The 20,396-nt window shown below is 42.4% G+C and overlaps 1 protein-coding gene across 1 annotated transcript in view; it reads left to right on the top strand.

Annotated features, from left to right (window-relative positions):
• calcrl2 (calcitonin receptor-like 2) overlaps nt 1–20,396 on the top strand; it is a 121,582-nt gene that overhangs the window by 49,646 nt on the left and 51,540 nt on the right. The gene's annotated exons all lie outside the window — the stretch shown is intronic.

Genomic DNA, 20,396 nt, shown 5'->3' with positions numbered 1-20,396 from the left:
TTGTTATACATTATTGTCAAATAACTCTGTATTGTCTTTGCGGACCCCCTAGAAAACGAGATGGTTTCATCTCAAGGGGTTATTCCCAATAAAGAAATTTCAACTAATTCAAGTTCAAGTTTGTATTGATCACATATATGCAGGCTACACATGGCGTAGGCTACATCATACATGGCAGTAGATTCATTGTTCTTGTATATGCTCTCGTATTATTGTTTATATAGGCTACCTAATACCGACATCAAAATAGATTGTATGCCTCTACAAATCATATGCAGGTAGAACATTTACGGAAAATCCATCGCGATTTGAAATAAAATTGAGGAGAACTTTAATCCCTGGGTATTAATCGAACGAAACGGGAAAAGGCAGTCATATTCCAGCACGGTCTTTATTAGTGTTTGCGCTGCCCAGGCAGCAATGGTTAATAGATATCATATCCGACATCACCGTACGTGTACACGTCTCTGTCAGCCTGTCGCGTATTTCTCCCATAACATGCTTCGCTCGGCTTAGTCCACTTCTCCACATTTCATAGGGGTGTTTCATCATGACCGTATATGGTTAATTACAGGCGGTTCTATATGCAAATACTTAAAATTGTGCACGAGCGCGGAGCGTAGAACAAATGGTATTTATCAACACGGAGTGTGCATAGAACCTGTGTACGCACGTGTGATAAATCCCGATTCTAAATTCTGTGCTTAAGAATGAAAATAGAACACTTTCTATGCATTGTTGATAACTGAGGGCCCAGGTTGTATAATAAAATGGTGTTTATTTCCCATAAACAAGGTTCTCATACAGAACAAAACTAATTGAAAGTATTTAAAAGGTTAACCACTTAAGCATTGGGCAAAAATGGGGCTAGTTTATTTTTGATTTGACGATTGCATACCCAAAGTAATTTGCGATTTTTTTATACTTTGTACGTATAGCACATGCATGAGTATGGTCTATTTTGAAAGGTAACCTTCTGAAGTTTCTTACACAATAAAGGAAAATCACTTTGAGTGCTAATGAAATAGAGTAACAGAGGTTTGATTTGATATGCCTCCAGTTGAGAGGTAGGAGCTGGGAAACATAACGGTTCCATAGCCTGAAGTCTTGTGTAGTACAGGTCCAAAGTTTATAAAAATCCCACAGAAAATGTATGTTTTACAAAGGTTTTTGTAATGTGTGTACCGGTAAAAATGTACCATGATTATCCAGAATGGCCGTCCACTCCCATTCATTCAGAGGCTCTCGTCAAAACAATGGACTTCTTAGTCATCTTGTGAGGTTTCTGTCCTTGCTCTCTCACTCGTTCTGTTCCTTTAACCACCCTCGCTCTGTTTTCATTTGTTTTTCTGTTAATTATTTCAATTCCCTCATTCACACGCTTCTCCCCTGTGACGTCATCAGAGACGTCGCTGATTGGTTCTCTCAGGACCGCACGCTTTTCAATCACATTCCCCAGCTGTCACTGCTTTTCAATCAATCGATCCCTTATTATTTATACCCCGTTTCTCCACTCTAAGTTTGTTGGATCGTCTTGATTTTTCTCTGGTTGCATTTCCCCGTGTTGCTGCTGCTGCTGCTTTTTGCTCCTTGTGCTATCTCCAGGAATTTCCAAGAAGCCTTCCCTTGGACACCTGTTCCCGTGGCGCGCCCTCGCTCCGCTGTTTGTTCCAGCACCATTACGCATTACGTCTGGGTGAGTTTTTATTGACTGTCTTGATCTATTCCGTTTTTCGTGTGTAACTATTACACTGAAGACTACCACCTTTTGTCAGACAGTCACTCACCCAGCTTTTCTATTTTTGCTTGTTCCCTTTTGGGATAATATTTTTGGGACCTTCCATCTCCCTCTGTGTGTTACTCACACCGAAGATATTATTTCACTATTGGATTGTTTTGGACTTCACTAACTGTGTGTATATTACACGAAGATATTCACTGGGACTGTGTTTGGATTTTTGCTAACGGTGTGTACATTACACGAAGATATTCACTGGGACTGTGTTTGGAGTTTTGCTCACTGTGTGTATTACACGAAGAGATTCACTTGGGCTGTTTTGGAATTGTGCTCACTGTGTTTAAATTACACGAAGAATTGTTCACCCTGTTCTCCTGCTCGTTCAAACTGCACTGTGTTGACTCGTTCCCTCTCTCCCTCTCTCGGTCTCGCAACACATCTGAGATTCTGCCGAGAGAATTCTGCAGAGCGGTTCAGACGTCAACACCTGCTATCCCCAAGACTACCATCACGGGAGAAGCTGCAGAGCAGCAGAACTTTGCCCCTTGTCCTATGTACCTGTCTTGTTGACTTGCCTTTCCTGTACTCTTTATATTTAGTATCAAATAAACAAGCCCTCGTATTTGGCAACTCTGAATTCCTACTCTCTTGTGTCGTGCGTTTGGGGTCGGTATCAAACCATAACACATCTTGTGTCACCTTCCCCCACTCTCAGCACTTGTGTATGGGATGGCTTTAGGAGCAGACACTCCTTGGCTACAAAGGCGGTCAATCATTTTCACTTGTCCGAATGGCTTGTCAGATGACACCCGCCGGATGTTTTGTCTTGTAACTCAAGACTGCCAGCACGCAATAGGCTGAGTGAGGTGACAATCAAAAGGTGTCAAATTCAACTTTCCAACATGATTGGCGAAAACGCAGCCTGGAGCCAACAGGCGAGGGCAAAGTGCTGCGACGTGCGCGTGAGCGTGTGATGGCCCACCCGCCGCCAGATTAAGCAACTAAATTAATAAATTCTATCTCTTTTGGTTGTGCGGCATTTCCTCTCCTCATGGTTCACTCTCTCCCCTCCCCCCTCCAAATAGGAGGGTTGGCTCTGCTCTTCCTCTCTCTGTGTCTGTCTGTTCCAGTAGTGAGAAACAACTGAACTGTAATAAGCAATCTACCACTGCCTTTCTGTAATTTGCTATCTACCCGTCTCGTTACCTAGGAAACGTCTGTCTCTCTGTATGTTCGGCATCGCCCCTCCCCCCTTTGGGCTGCTGTTTGTTTGTAGAACGTAGTTTTATCTCAAAAAGAAGGTTGGCCTTGAGCTTTGTGCAACTCTCTCAAAAGTCAAAGTCAAAGTCAGCTTTATTGTCGCTTCTCATAATGTGCAAGACATACAGTGAAATTAAATTGCGTTCCCCCCTTCCCACGGTGTATATAAAAAAATATCAAATAAGGCGGATGGGTGGCGCAGCGGTCTAAGCGCTCGTCACCAACGTGAGAGACACAGGTATCGAATCCGGCTGTCAGCATTGCCTCCGGCTTGGGCCGGCCGTCATACTGACTCAATTGGCAGAGTCAGCGGGAGGGGAGTCGATGGGTGGTAATCTGGTCATTGTAAACAGCGACTCCTACAGGTCGGTCAGGGCGCCTGCACAGCAAGGACAGGAGATGGCGAGGGTAGTGTGAGCCTCCCACACGTTACACCTCGCCAATGAGAGTCCGCGCTGGCAGGTGAAAAGATGTGGCTGGCTGACTCTGCATGTATCGGAGGGGACATGCGATAGTATCTATCAACCCTTCCTACGACCGACCAGTGGGGGGCACATGCGAGCAACGATCAAGACAGGCGAGGGGGGAATTGGCACGACTAAATTGGAATGGGAGAAAAACACAGAAAAAGGAGGAGAAAAAGTGGACCAAAAAAATATATATATATCTAATATAAACATAAAGTAACATATAGGACACTATAAACATAAAGTAACATATGGGACACGATGTACACACACTATACAGGACTATATACTGTATAAACAGTGGCTAAAATTATTGAAATAAATATAGGAGGTAAAAGAGAACTTTTTTTCTTATTAGGGATGCCCCGATCGATCGGCCAGTGATCGATCGGGCATCCAGAGACAGTTGTGGTTCGGTCCGGATCTGGACCGGAGTCTGGGCTTTGAGAATGCCTGTGTTTTAGACCTACAGTATAATACTGCCAGCTGCTATAACAAAACCGATATGGCTCATAGACGATCTGTGATCGGTATCGGTGGCAAAAAACGTGATCGGGGCATCCCTAGTTCTTATCATTTACACACTTAGATATCCCGGAAGAATGACAAGTTAGCTAATTGTTTTCCATTTTGTGTCAGTAGTAGTAATTGATTTTGTTATTATTCTGTCTTCGGTCTGAGTCTCTCAAGCTTTGTTTCTCTATTCTTTTTCTAGTCTTTTAGCTGTCAAACCCTGCCATCTGTAGCAGAATTGTGATTATTACCAAATCTGTATTGATTAGAGCCCGACTGATACTGGATTTTTCGGGCCGATATTCGCATGCATTGTGACAAAGATATGTAGGCTACTGGATGTGTGATATTTTACAGTTGAACAAAAAGTATTGTGTACATGTGTGTGTGTGTGTGTGTGTGTGTGTGTGTGTGTGTGTGTGTGTGTGTGTGTGTGTGTGTGTGTGTGTGTGTGTGTGTGTATGTATATATAGGGCTGTCAATCAATTAAACTTAGTACTTGTTGCTCCGCTGGGAGAGACCGTTCATCACTGCATCGTTTACACAATTTGGTTTAATCTAAAAGTCTGTTTGGAGATGTTGTATAATGAAATAATGACATTCAAGGAATGTTATTTTAACTAATTAATTAAGGTTTTGTGTGTATGTGTGTGTGAGTGTGTGTATAAGTAAGTAAGTAAGTATTTATAAAGCACCTTTCATACATGTTATGTAGCTCAAAGTGCTGTACATATATAACGATAAAAGCAATAAAGTCACAGTGATCAGTTAAGATCAATGTTTAAAATAAAATAAAATAAAAAGTATTACTCATTAAAAAGGTATAAGTAACCAGTGTTCATTTTGGCAGCTATTTTCATTTTAGTTTTAGTCTTAGTCATGTGTCAAGTGCTCCTTTTTCGTTTGCATCATATTTAGTCATCTTCATTTATTTTTCGTTGCGTCACCCGACCGACCTCTAGGAGTCGCTGTCCACAACATCCAATCCCCACCCACCGGCTTTCCCACACTCTAACACTGCCAATTGTGTTAGTATGACGGCCGGCCAAGCCGGTAGCAACACCGAGAGCTGGGCTCGATACCAGCATATCCTGCGTTAGTGGCGAGCGCCTTGCCCACTGCGCCACTCAGCCGCCCTGTCTCGTCTTGTTTTAGTCAACAATATCAACATACATGAAGAGAAATTTCGTCCTGGTTTTTGTAAATTACATTTTTGTGTCCTCAGTTGTGGTCAACGATATTTAATAAACTATTTAGTCTTCAATAACGTGACGTCACGTCTCGTTGTCGTCATGAAAAAAACCTTCGTTGACGAACATCTTTCGTCACCATTTTAGTTGACAAAATTAACACTGTAAGTAACCTATTTGTATCGCATGCAATAAAACGGCATGGTTTGGCCCTAATTCTGCATGGGACTAGCATAACTAAAAACCCACGCCCGCTTGCCTCAACGACTATCGCCCTGTAGCTCTCACCTCCATAGCCAAGAAGTGCTTTGAGAAGCTAGTGAAGGGCTACATCTGTTCCTCCCTGCCCAACACCCTGCATACCGCCTCTTTTCTACCTAAAGTTGAACCTAAAATATGTTTCTGACAACATTTTTAACAACAAGAATGCTATTGCTGGATCTTAAGCCATATTTGACCTGCAACGTCTAGCTTGTTGGATCTGAATTTCCTTCGACGGTACAGACGCACCACTGCTAGATGTAAGATAATTATCGTATTTGTACAATAAAAGCAGCTTGCTCGTTACAGGCACAGAAATAGCCCATTGAGAACAAGACTGAAACATAGAGGTATAGATGCTTTTTCTTGCTAAACAGAAAAGGCCTTTCTGTAAATCACAGAGGATATTCCCAGTGATGTCTGAGGCCCTGATGACCAATGGGACCATCTCTAAACCTCCTTCCTGATGACCAATGGGACCATCTCTAAACCTCCTTCCTGATGACAAATGGGACCGTCTCTAAACCTCCTTCCTGATGACCAATGGGACCGTCTCTAAACCTCCTTCCTAATGACCAACGGGACCATCTCTAAACCTCCTTCCTGATGACCAATGGGACCGTCTCTAAACCTCCTTCCTGATGACCAATGGGACCGTCTCTAAACCTCCTTCCTGATGACCAATGGGACCATCTCTAAACCTCCTTCCTGATGACCAATGGGACCATCTCTAAACCTCCTTCCTGATGACCAATGGGACCATCTCTAAACCTCCTTCCTGATGACCAATGGGACCATCTCTAAACCTCCTTCCTGATGACCAATGGGACCATCTCTAAACCTCCTTCCTGATGACCAATGGGACCGTCTCTAAGTCTCCTTCCTGCATCACTACACCATCTGCAGCTCATTTCACTGTGTTCACAGGGTCAATAAACCCTCGTTTACAATATCAACAACAATATTTGGATTTCCCAGCATCCATTCTGATTAGTCTTAACCCTCGAGGGTGCCCTTTGACCCCTGCCGGTGACATGGCAGTTTACTACATGACTAAGTGTAAATGTAAATGTAAGTAGAAATGATTAACATTTGTTAGCAATGTTAGTGGAAGTCCTAGCTTCCAAACAGCCTTATTACTAATTTGTTCACAATATAAATGATTGTATAGGAAAACCCAGGGTGGGGAAGTGAATACATAATGCTCTCCCCTCCCTTCATACCCACCATTTAACCCCCAGATACAGCTCATAAATAGTTGGATTGGGTTGAATGAATGCAGAGTTCATTTATATTATATGTATTTTATTCTATAATATTCTATTCTATGATATGTATTCTATTCTATTCTATGTATTCTATTATATCCTATTTTATTCTATGTATTTTATTATATTATATTATATCTATTATTTTCTATTATATTCTATTACGTTAAATTAGTAATCAGTAGCATACTCCACTGGAATATTCCAACTCATAATACATAGTACATAATCTGATTTACTCCAGAATATATTGAATATTCAATGAAACTAGCAATTTATAAAATTCCACAGACTGTGATGTGAACACCTTCAGCCATCTTTAAAACAACAATGTGTAATTGCTCTGTTAATTAATTTTAGTTCTGGAGCGTGTACAGAACAAACTGTGCTTCAACGTGCCTCTCACCTGCACTGCTACAGCCTCAAATGGTTTGGTGAGACCAGCTTGGTCATTCTTCTGCTACAGCCTCAAATGGTCTGGTGAGACCAGCTTGGTCATTCTTCTGCTACAGCCTCAAATGGTCTGGTGAGACCAGCTTGGTCAGTCTTCTGCTACAGCCTCAAATGGTCTGGTGAGACCAGCGTAGTCAGCCTTCTGCTACAGCCTCAAATGGTCTGGTGAGACCAGCTTAGTCAGCCTTCTGCTCTAGCCTGAAATGGTCTGGTGAGACCAGCTTGGTTGATATCAGAAGTATGCCTAAAAAAAACAAGACATGATAGTTTCCTATCTCGAACCACCAAGAAACCAAGAATTAGCCCAGCAGACAAGTCTGCATACGAAAACATCAGAGCAAAGACACTGTGAAAGCACCACTTGTGGCCAGCAGGCGCCACAATTACACATCACTACTTTAATATGATGTTTGTGTCTATAATAATCAAAGTGCATTTCCCTCACTCACTCCCTTTTTTTAATTAATTATTTTCAATTAGCCACAAAGAATCCCTCCACATCAGCTTGCAGGCCTGCATGCGTCATTGTTGTTATTCTTCCTTGGTCTGTAGCCCCCCTCCATTAAAATGTTATGAAACGTGTCTCTAGTGTGGGATATGTTGACCAGACTTGTCCTACTGTGACACCGTGTCCACAAGGCTGACTCGTCAAAAAAAAAAAAGTATCTGTTTATGCAACAAGTGAGGAAAACAGACCTAGCTAATCAAATTACCCTGGCATGATGAGCACAAGTTCCGTGCAGGTTGAGCCAGTTGGCGCTGCGTTCTAGCCTGTGTGAATGTGGGCACACAGAGTACAACCCACCAGCTAAGGCTGCGGCTACATTGATCCATTGTGTATGTCAGTCTACGTCTGTTTCCAATTCATTTCAACGCTGAGTATCTGTTTGTTGGACGGGATTGACCCTGTGTTCACCAGATTTGTTTTGACGGATAGCAAAGTTAGGAGAGGTTGAATCTTTGTAACTGACGGATACGTTACCATCCGCAAAGTTGTAAAAATAAACAAATGGACAGTAATACCTTCCCATTGAATTTGCATTGGTTTGTGGCTAACTATTCAGAGCCACTAGGAGGAACAGCAGGGATTGTGCTGAGAAAGGACTCTACCGATCAACATCATTGGTAAGTACGACATAGGGCTTGAGTTCCAGAAATCACAACTATCCCTTTAAGTAGCTTATAATCACAACTATAATTATAAATATTGAACTCTTACAAGTTGAAAGTGTTCTGAATATTCGGACACTAAATGTAGGTTTTTTTCTGACCTGTAGAAGTCTGTGCATCCAGCAATCTCGGTGTTAACAATAGCAGAGACGTGTCCAGTGATCTCACAGTGTTAATGACAGCATAGACATGTCCAGTGATCTCACAGTGTTAATGACAGCAGAGACGTGTCCAGTGATCGCACAGTGTTAATGACAGCAGAGACGTGGCCAGTGATCTCACAGTGTTAATGACAGCAGAGACGTGTCCAGTGATCGCACAGTGTTAATGACAGCAGAGACGTGTCCAGTGATCTCACAGTGTTAATTAATGACAGCATAGACATGTCCAGTGATCTCACAGTGTTAATGACAGCAGAGACGTGTCCAGTGATCGCACAGTGTTAATGACAGCAGAGACGTGTCCAGTGATCGCACAGTGTTTTAATGACAGCATAGACATGTCCAGTGATCTCACAGTGTTAATGACAGCAGAGACATGTCCAGTGATCTCACAGTGTTAATGACAGCAGAGACGTGGCCAGTGATCTCACAGTGTTAATGACAGCAGAGACGTGGCCAGTGATCTCACAGTGTTAATGACAGCAGAGACGTGTCCAGTGATCTCATAGTGACAGCAGAGACGTGTCCAGTGATCTCACAGTGTTAATGACAGCATAGACGTGTCCAGTGATCTCAGTGTTAACTCATTGACCGCCACACTGTTTTCCCATCTCTACTCATTGGCGCCAGCGTTATTGACCATTTTAGCGATGTTTGCGGACCCATTGGGCCTCATTCAACAATACTCTCTTATTATTTTTCTTATATTCTTGCTTACCGGTCTGTTAAGAAAACAATAAGAAAAGCCACCGCCACATTCATCAAGCCGTTCTTAACGTCCAAATCTGTTCTTACCCAGGTCTGTTGCATGATGAATCCCACTCATTCTTAAATTCAAATGCGCGTTCACGCTCAATTCATTTGCATACAGACACGCCCGCCATCTCCTTATAAGGCAAATGAAGCGTGTGTAAAACAGCCGAGTTTCGGCATCTGATCCCTGTCTGATCCATTCAACAGGAAGCGATTTGCGACTGATCTCAAAATGACACACACACACGACTCAGTGCATGTGTGTGTGTTCCTGTGGGTCGCTCATCGCATGTGTGTGTGTGTTAATCTGATGACAAATAAAGACTTGTACTTTATACGTATACGTACTGTATAGTACGAAATAAATCGTTCCAGAAAAGTAGGCTTTGTCAATACTGAACGACTGCGCGCTTGTCAAGAACCAATCGCGCAGTAGGTTGGGAAATATTGGATCTGTCACCTGTCATCTCTCTCTGAAAGGTCCCTGTGGTTAAAACCCTGAGTGCACTCAGAACTTAGGTGTGGAGCAGAGAAGAGGAGAGGAGAGGAGATGTTGTAAATATGCGTTCTATGCGTATGCCTGGGCAGCCAGCATCTAACTGTTCTAACAGCAATATATAATCCATTTCAGAAGCAGAACGCACGCAATAAGTTATAATAATAATAATAATTATTGAAAAGTTCTGGGTTTATAAAGTCGTATTTGGGGGTATTTGGGGGCAATTGACCAATGGTTTGCTTTCAACCCATGAACTCCTTCCTCTCTCACCTTTTTATATATATTTTTTTATTGTATCTACTAAAACTGTATTGTATTGTTTGTTTTGTAAAGTGTCTTTGAGCATTAGGAAAAGCGCTATATAAATCTGATGTATTTTATTATTATTAGGAATGGTAGGCTTTTTTAAATGTTTCTCATCTGGGTAAGAGTGCTCTCGACCACTCTTAGAATTTAGTCTTGCCTGAGAGAAAAGCAACAATAAGAAAACATTGCTGAATCCCAGGTAAGAACAAAATAAGAGGAAATGCTAGTTAAAGGAAAACTCCAACATTTTGGGAAATTTGCTTATTTAACATCTTCCCTGGAGTTAGACAAGAAGATACATACCTTTTTTGTCTCTGTGCGTGCATTTAGCTTAGGGAACAGTCGCTCCGTTAGCGTAGCTTAGCTTCATCACTGGAAGTGGGGGAGGGTTAGAGCCTGACGTTCCCTACAGTGCCCTACAGTCACCAAATACACTCCAAATACAACTCCAAAACGTTCCTGTAAACATGTTGTGACCTGTGTATTTACCATGTGGAGAAATAAAAAAGAATTGAATTCGACAATTACGTTTTCTAAGCAGATTATACTCTGAACAATTTTTTGCCGAACGACTCCTCTCTGAGCGCAGTCAGTGATTTCTCAGTTTGTTTACATTCTCATTCATTCAAATCACCTAAAGTTAGTTTAGGTTCGTGTTAACGTTAGATAATGTACAAAATAAACGTATTCCGCTGCTATAGACGTCGCTCTTTTATTTTGAAACCCCCCAGAAAGGAAGTCATTATATTAGCTTTAGTGTTAGCTCCAGTTAGCTCCGTTAGTGTGCAGTAGTTAGTAGTATATCAATACCAGCCATTGGATTACTGTTTTCTAAATTGGGGAGGCTTTTAATCGTCAAGGTAAGAGGATTTTAAGTCATGGTATCCATAAACTTCAATCGGTTCGGATCCTTTGAATGAATGAGAATGTAAACAAACTGAGAAATCACTGACTGCGCTCAGAGAGGAGTCGTTCGGCAAAAAATAGTTCCGAGTATATCTGCTTAGAAAACGTAATTGTCGAATTCAATAATCTTTTATTTCTCCACGTGGTAAATACACAGGTCACACATTTTTATTTTTTTTGCGTTTTATCGCTTTATTGCTACTGGGCAGTCCAGTAGAGAGAGACAGAGGAGGAATGGGAGACAGAGTGGGGGGAAGACATTCTGCAAATAATGACGGGTTCGGGAGTTGAACCCGGGTCGGCCGTGTCGCGGCTGAGCGCGCTATGTGGTTCGCCACTGGGGTGCCCAGATCACAACATGTTTACAGGAACGTTTTGGAGTTGTATTTAGAGTGTATTTGGTGACTGTAGGGCACTGTAGGGAACGTCAGGCTCTAACCCTCCCCCACTTCCAGTGATGAAGCTAAGCTAAGCTAAGCTAACAGAGCGACTGTTCCCTAAGCTAAATGCATGCACAGAGACAAAAAAGGTATGTATCTTCTTGTCTAACTCCAGGGAAGATGTTAAATAAGCTAATTTCCCAAAATGTTGGAGTTTTCCTTTAAGAACGAAATCTGCGGGAGCTCCAGTAGCTCACTGCATATCTCGGCGCTATTTCTGCGTCGGGGAAAACCGTGCTGCGTCACGGATCTGGTGGACTCCGAGTTCGATTCCCGGACCCGCCGTCATTTGCCAGAATGTCTTCCCCTGATCTATATCCCGTTTCACCCTGTATCTGTCGGTCATGCTTGACCAGAAAAGCGATAAACGCTAAAAAATTAAGTTTTAAAAAAAAAGAACGAAATCTGTTCTTATATCGCTTCATGAATGAGGCCCATTGTGTGTTCTATTATTATAGCTATGGAGACAATATTATGGCTCATTTGACAGGCATTGTTTATAGTCCAACACTGACTAACATTTCTACATACTTTAGTTTGTGCGCTATTCCATGGTAAACATCGCCCCTTTCCAAAATAATCCAGTATTTTTTTCTAGATCGCGAGATATGACATGTTATATGCATTATGCCCAAATCGTTCAGGTTGCTCGCCTGAAACTCCAAATAGGTAGGCGATACTGCCACCTGGCGGGATCCGATCGTCATTGCAATTTTTACATAGGCAGCGGTGCCAGGGAGACACAAAGGATATCAAAGGATCTAAAAACTAGAAAACTCAACCGTTGGCGACGAAATGTGAGAATACTCGTTTTTGGCGGCCAATGAGTTAATGACAGCAGAGACGAGTGTCCAGTGATCTCACAGTGTTAATGACAGAATATACGTCTCACAGTGTTAAGCACAGGAGAGACTTGTCCAGCGATCTCACAGTGTTAAGGACAGCAGACGTGTCCCTAGCTTTCATCAGTTGAATAGCAACAACAGCAGCCATGACCATCCCTTCTCTCAGACATCTGCTTAGCGCTGCCAGATACTAGAAGAGGTGTCTCATGGAAACATCCCCTAAGTGACTGGAAAGATTTGAACAGATGTTTAGGGAGGGATGGCAATCAACAAGCAAGTCCAGTTGTGACGTGTTGCCTGATGGAGATCATCTCAAACTGCCTGTAAATTTTTTTTCAAATGTTTTATTGGACAAATAATATATATCTTTTTTAATTATTATTTTTTTATCTTCATTGTTAGGTTTAGGTAACTTGAGCAGCTCAAATTCAAATGCATTAGTGTTTCCGGTAAGTAACCTTGATCGGATACAACTACCAATATAGGAAGTGAAACTATTACTCAGGACAAAATTCACCCTCAAACAGTCCATTACTGAGATTTTGTGAGGCATGTGTTTATATTTAGATGAGTGGATCGGCTACTGGCCTGTGACTTGAAGAATAAACTGTGCTAGTTTATCACTGTATATGCAACTGATTTGCACACATTACACTTTTATTGTAAATGTATGCACAAATCCTATACTGTGTTTTCATTGTTTCTTTTGTACTACTTTGTGTTGATGCTGCTGCGAGGCCAAAGGAGCCAAGAAAAAAATTATTCCACTCCTCTGTACTGTAAAAAGACAGGGTGTGACAATAACCTTGATTCTGATTCAGATGCTTTATGAGACATAAGTCATAAGTGACACACCAGCCTCGTCATGACCTGCCTCTAGTTACCTTGAGAAGTGGGGGAATAAAGCACATGGTTGCCAAGCAACACTTTGTCTTTCAACCAAAGTCACACATTTTGATGCAGATCTTTACAGTGTTAATGACAGCAGAGCCGTCTCACAGTGTTAATGACAGCAGAGCCGTCTCACAGTGTTAATGACAGCAGAGCCGTCTCACAGTGTTAATGACAGCAGAGCCGTCTCACTGTGTTAATGACAGCAGAGCCGTCTCACAGTGTTAATGACAGCAGAGACATATCTCACAGTGTTAAGGACAAAAGAGACATATCACAGAGTTAAGGACAGCAGAGGCATATCACAGTGTTAAGGACAGCAGACATATCTCACAGTGTTAAGGACAGCAGAGACATATCTCACAGTGTTAAGGACAGCAGAGACATATCTCAGTGTTAACGACAGCAGAGGCGTCTCACAGTGTTAATGACAGCAGAGACATATCTCAGTGTTAATGACAGCAGAGACATCTCACAGTGTTAAGGACAGCAGAGACATATCTCAGTGTTAAGGACAGCAGAGACATATCTCAGTGTTAATGACATCAGAGACATATCTCACAGTGTTAAGGACAGCAGAGACATATCTCAGTGTTAAGGACAGCAGAGACATATCTCAGTGTTAATGACATCAGAGACATATCTCACAGTGTTAAGGACAGCAGAGACATATCTCAGTGTTAAGGACAGCAGAGACATATCTCAGTGTTAATGACAGCAGAGACATATCACATTGTTAATGACAGCAGAGACATATCACAGTGTTAAGGACAGCAGAGACATGTCCAGTGATCTTAGCCTTAAGGACAGCAGAGACAGAGAGGAACAGACATGTGGAACTCTTTACAGCTCTGGGAAGATAAGCAGACCTTGGGTTATGAGATGAATGGAGTGCAGAAAAAGTAGAGGAGACTTATTTGATTGAGCAACAGATCATTTTATTTATTTAACCTTTATTTAACGAGGTAAGTCGAACAATTTCTTATTTAAAGTGGATTTTTTGTTGTTTTACAAAAAAAAATTATAAACTAGGCTAACTATTTGGCTAGTTTTGACATTACATTGAAATTGACATTCCTGATATTTAAGCAGTTGATTGATGTTGCACAAGTCAGTTTCGCTAACATGAATGACGTGTGTTGAGTTTTCAGTGAGATTTTACCACCTGTCTTCCTATATCCAGCCACTTTGACGAATGTAAAAAAAAACATTGCTACTTGTGGAACCTTTCTGTTGCCACGGAAACAGATGGAACATGAGCTTGTCCTGACTCCTGATAGCACAACACGCCACGGTATGTTCTGGCAACAGAAACCAGACCATATGTGAGTGTGTATGTCTGACCTTACTTTCAACTCTCTCCTGGGTAAGAAAAAAGCCAACAGGAAATTAAACTTATCTAGAGAGAGAAGGGAATGAGGAGCATGTGAATGGTAAAAGGACTATTTTGCATGTATCCAAAACACTTTACACCTTGTACCTCACATTCACTCTCACATTCACACACCGATGGCAGAGGTAACCATGCAAGGTGCCAACCTGCTCATCGGGAGCAGTTAGGGGTTAAGTGTCTTGCTCAAGGACACACACATGTTGGAATCAAACCATTTCAATCAGTACGAGCCTTCTGTGCTTTGATTTATTGTCTGTTCCTGAGAAAGAGAACATTTTTAAACGGAGAGAATTGTTAGCTTTTGATGATGTTCTCTGTGTTTGTGTATGTGTGTGTGTGTCCAAAATAGTGGCTCAGGAGGTAGAGCGGTTGTCTGGTAAAAGGTTCCCAGTTTGATTCCAGCTCCTCCCGGCAGTGCGTTGAAGTGTCCTTGAGCAAGACACTTAACCCCTAACTAACTGCCACAAAATGTAATTAGAGCAATTAATAATCCACAACTTTCAAGTAATAATACACAACTTTAAACGAATAATCCACAACATTAAACTAATAATCCACAACAGGGCTTGACAGTATGAATTTTTCACTCGCATTTGCGACTAAAAATAGATGTGTGGGAACTGGAGAAATTATTTACGATCACAGTGTGCAAGTAAACATTACAAGTACCATAACCCCTTCCCGTGCTGCATAGAAGTCAGAGGTCAATCGAACCAACTGCCAAGACCTGTTCCTTAGACGTCATTTCACTGGATAAGTGGCTGCGTCAACAAAGAATGTGAGCAGAGACTCTTGTTTGCTTTCGTTGGACCACAGCAGCAAATGCTCGAATGTCTGGCTGAGCTTCATAAAAAAGATGGAATACAGCAAAACGAAGCTTCTATCCCCAGGCCATCAGGCTGCTAAACGAACAATAATCACTATGCAACAACCATCAAATGCACACAGCACACACACCCACACGCACACACTCACTCAAACAAACAACACACTGCAGCACCCACTCTCCACACTTTAGATCACACAAACACACTTACACTTTATATTTATTGATAAAGGATTTGCACTACAACTCGTACACCTACTGTGAATTGTACCTAAATTGCACCTCGTCCCATTTCTCCATTTCTGCCTTGCACTATATAGTATTGTATATTAGTACACTGCACAGTATTGTATATTGTATGGTAACTACGTCTATTCTGCATCGAACATTGTACATATGTCTAAACTGAACACTGTGACCTAATTTTTTTTACTTCTAATTTTACTATGTTATTTTATTTCATACTTATCTTGTCTTGCACAGTCTCTGGAGCGCAACAGTAAGAAGCATTTTGTATAAAAGTATTCTGTACTTCTGTATGACAACTATTAAAGAAACTTGAAACTTGAAACTTGAATACTTGCAGCATATTTTGTGCAGCAAGGAAGCACCTCCAATATGATGAAGCATTTGCTTCAACCCTCTGTTCACTGCTTTCGACGTGTTGCAGTCTCCCAGTCATACAGTTAGAGGTGGCAACGTTATTGCTTTACACTTGAGTTTTCTCCTGTGCTGCACAATCACTAATGTAGCGTGGATGTGGAGAGAGGTCTGTCTATGCGAGACACTTGTGTGTAACAATATACTCACAGGCACAGCTGACATTCGTCTTTTATATTAGAGGTACCCATAAACAAACAATAATGGCTACATAGTGTAACGCAGTGTAGAGAGAGGTATGGCTACATACATAGTGTAACATAGTGTAGAGAGAGGTATGGCTACATAGTGTAACATAGTGTAGAGAGAGGTATGGCTACATACATAGTGTAACATAGTGTAGAGAGAGGTATCTACATAGTGTAACATAGTGTAGAGAGAGGTATGGCTACATACATAGTGTAACATAGTATAGCGAGAGGTATGGCTACATAGTGTAACATAGTGTAGAGAGAGGTATGGCTACATAGTGTAACATAGTGTAGAGAGAGGTATGGCTACATAGTGTAACATAGTGTAGAGAGAGGTATGGCTACATACATAGTGTAACATAGTGTAGAGAGAGGTATGGCTACATAGTGTAACATAGTGTAGAGAGAGGTATGGCTACATACATAGTGTAACATAGTGTAGAGAGAGGTATGGCTACATAGTGTAACATAGTGTAGAGAGAGGTATGGCTACATACATAGTGTAACATAGTGTAGAGAGAGGTATGGGCGGCTACATAGTATAGAGAGAGGTATGGCTACATAGTGTAACACAGTGTAGAGAGAGGTATGTCTACATACAGTAGTGTAACACAGTGTAGAGAGAGGTATGTCTATATACATTTAAATTGATGTATCCTGACTATAGTGATCCTCCAAAGATGGTGACCACTTGAGTCTGCAAGCCCTGTATTTGTTCACTCTGACTCAAAGAACGACAGACAGACAGACAGACAGACAGACAGACAGACAGACAGACAGACAGACAGACAGACAGACAGACAGACAGACAGACAGACAGACAGACAGACAGACAGACAGACAGACAGAATAAACAGAAAGAGGGATGGACAGAGAAAGAAAGACAAGAATGTTAACATGCACCCTGGAATGTGAGATAAGATATAAAGATATAAGGAAGGATTGTGTTTAGGTTGTAACTAGGACTGCCAAGCAATTAAAAAAAGTAATCTAATTGCTGGCGTGCTTTGTGATTAAATAACTAAACTTTAATTAAAAATGTATTAAATTAATTTGGCCACAGCTGCGGCCATACAGATTGAGTTGGTGTTGTTGAGGATGTCTGTGTGGGGGACTCGATCTTCCCAGGTCAGGCAGAGGATCCTTTGGAGGCAACGGATGTGGAAAGCATCCAGGTTGGTGATGTGCCAGCGGTAATGGGGTCCAGGATTCTGCTCCATAGAGCAGAGTGGAGAGACATACTGCGTAAACGGCAACCTTGGTGCTGATCTTCAGGTTTCGGTTTTCAAAAACCCTGCTGCGATTTTTCTCCCATCCCCCTTCCTGGTTGTTGCGCACCCCCCCCTACTGTTGGTCCGGGAGGCCGGAGACTGTCACATGCTTTCCTCCGACACATGTGCAGCCAGCCGGCAGCCAGCCTGGCAGTGCAGATTCTCACCGGGAGAGTGTAACGTGTGGAAGGTCGCACTACCTCTCTCCAGATCCTACCCTCGCTGTGCAGGCGCCCCGACCGAACTGTAGGGGTCGCTGTCCACAACACCCAGGACCCACCCACGGCTTCCCTCCCCCTAACTCAGCCAAACGAGTTAGTATAGCGATTAGCCCAAGCCAAGGCAATGCTGACTCTCCGGGAGTCGAGAATGATGCCGCTTTATTGATACGTGTGTGTATCTCCGCGTCAAGGGAACAGCATGAGGACAGAGTGGAGCCGAGGTAGGTGAAATGATCCACTGTTTTAAGTGGAACACCGTTTATGTGAAAACTGGGAGGTGTAGAGGTTCGGGAAGTGAGTTGGGACATGACTTCGGTTTTTTGTATGTTGACCTGGAGACCGAAGGATTGGTACAGGCTGGATATGGTCTCGAGAGCATGCTGCACACACACACACACACACACACACACACACACACACACACACACACACACGCACACGCACACACACACACACACACAGATAGACAGGCAGGTAGGCAGACAGACAGACGGACACGCACACACACACACACACAGATAGACAGACAGGCAGGCAGACAGACAGACGGACATGCACACACACAGATAGATAGGCAGGTAGGCAGGCAGACAGACTGAGAGAAAGAGAGGGACATACTTTGCTGTATGTCTTCACCCTCTCTCCCCCTCTCTTTCCATCTACCCCTATCTTTATCCACCTCGCTCGCTCGCTCGCTCTCTCTCTCTCTCTCTCTCTCTCTCTCTCTCTCTCTCTCTCTCTCTCTCTCTCTCTCTCTCTCTCTTTCCATCTCTTTATCTTTCCTCTCGTTCTGCAAATATTTCTTTCAGCTCATCTTCCATCAGTTCTCTCTCCTCTCATAATAGATTTTGTAATATATTTATTTTACAGACAGCACCATGTAGGGATTTGAACTTCAACTACTTTCAACTCTAAAACCGTACAGACACTAACAGCATAAATTCTAAGCTGGAGCCAAGCCATATTTTTACTGGAAAAAAGTTGGATATATTACCACAAAAGCCCTCATTAATTTCTCTCCTGGGGGGCTGGTTTGGAGCAGGAAAAGGCTGATTAATCGGCTGATATGCCCCCCCTTCCCTATCTTAAATTGCTTACCTGTGGAGCAATATCTACAGTTCTACACCCTTTGCCAGTAAGCTAGCATGACATGGCTGGTACCTTTGAATTATGAGCCCGCTAGAGCCTTTTAAAGATGGCTAATCAAACTTATATTGGGTAACATAAACAGCTGATACAGATTGTTTGTGAAACGTCCTATCCGTGCCGATTAGTTGGCCAAACCGATTAATCCGTCAACCTGCGTATTGTATGCATAGGGGGCTATGGGTATTTGCAGCTAAGAGGGATATATGAGAAGATACATTTCAATAAAGTAATCTTCTTCTCCTGATCCTCCTTCTCCTCCTCCTTCTCATGTTCCTTCTCCTCCTTCTCATGTTCCTTCTCCTCCTACCCCTCCTCTGCTTTCTCCTCCTCCACCTTTTCCTCCTCCTTCTTCTTCTGGCTCCTTGTAGAGTTTTATTTAGATTTTTTTCTCACCAGAATTCTAACACAAAGTACAGAAATAATTAAACAGATATTGATGTTGTTGGTGTTCCAAGGTTATTCAGAGAGGATGAAAGATGTGTTCCTCTCTCTGCTGTGCCTAAAGGTTAGACTGACATGGCTTGTCAATACCAGCTGCTCTGGCTAATGTCAATGGGAGCCTGCTGATGTGTGTCTGTATGTGGAGGAAAGGCTTGCAACTCTCAGTGAGTTATTGATGTTGTCGGGGTAGAAGTGTCTGAATGTTGAGGACATACCGCCCTGGGGGTTCTCTACAAAACAGTAGAGTCTGCACTGTGCTCCCATTATCATTTATTCAGTCCATTAGTTCCTTCAACATTCCAACCACGTGTGCTTTTACTGCGTTGAGAAATCTTAGGTTATGGAGTCAAATCATCAAACGACGTTTCAGTGTCCAGATACTGCTGGTCTGGAACTCTTGGTATGTCCAGAATGTCGATATCCACTGAAGAAGAAAAAACATCCAGTGAACATCCTGGATGTGGTTTTGCAGATACACATTATTGTTTCATATTTTTCTGATTGAAGATCGGTTGTGCTGGAGACTATGCCTAGCCTACAGTACCTTTCTTTCTCTCAAAAGAAACGTTCTACTTTTGCGATACAGACTGGCCCACTGAAATGGGTATGAGTGGAAGTCTAGTCTCACTTTGTTCAGTGGTAAATAATCCGGGCTACCAGGCTACAGGAGACACTGGGATATTAAATAAATGAGAGATCATCTCGGTTTTGTTTTCAAATACCTTCATGCTGAGATAATATCTGTTCCATTGAGTGCATTAACATGTCCACAGTGTATTCAGATACTGGCTAATATTGTGATGAATATGCCCCACACTGATATGGTACAACAATCCTATACTGGGGCTTTAAAATAGTTATAATAAACAGATGGGTTTCACTGACCCTGAGCGGGGACAGTGAGGCTGTTGGCACAACCCTCTGTTAGAGGCTGCACGTCCTGTCCTTACGCCTGTGAAGATACACACACACACACACACACACACACACACACACACACACACACACACACACACACACACACACACACACACACACACACACACACATATTGTGTTTCTCTGTTTTTATGTGACCAGGCCAGTGGGTGAAACTTGACCAATAAGTCAAGTGTTGCATTTCT

This window comes from Notolepis coatsorum, assembly GCF_963971535.1.
Source record: "Notolepis coatsorum genome assembly, chromosome: 17".
Classification (NCBI taxonomy): Eukaryota; Metazoa; Chordata; class Actinopteri; order Aulopiformes; family Paralepididae; genus Notolepis; species Notolepis coatsorum.
Note: the sequence above shows the minus strand (reverse complement) of the source record. Positions and strands in the feature narration are given on the sequence as shown.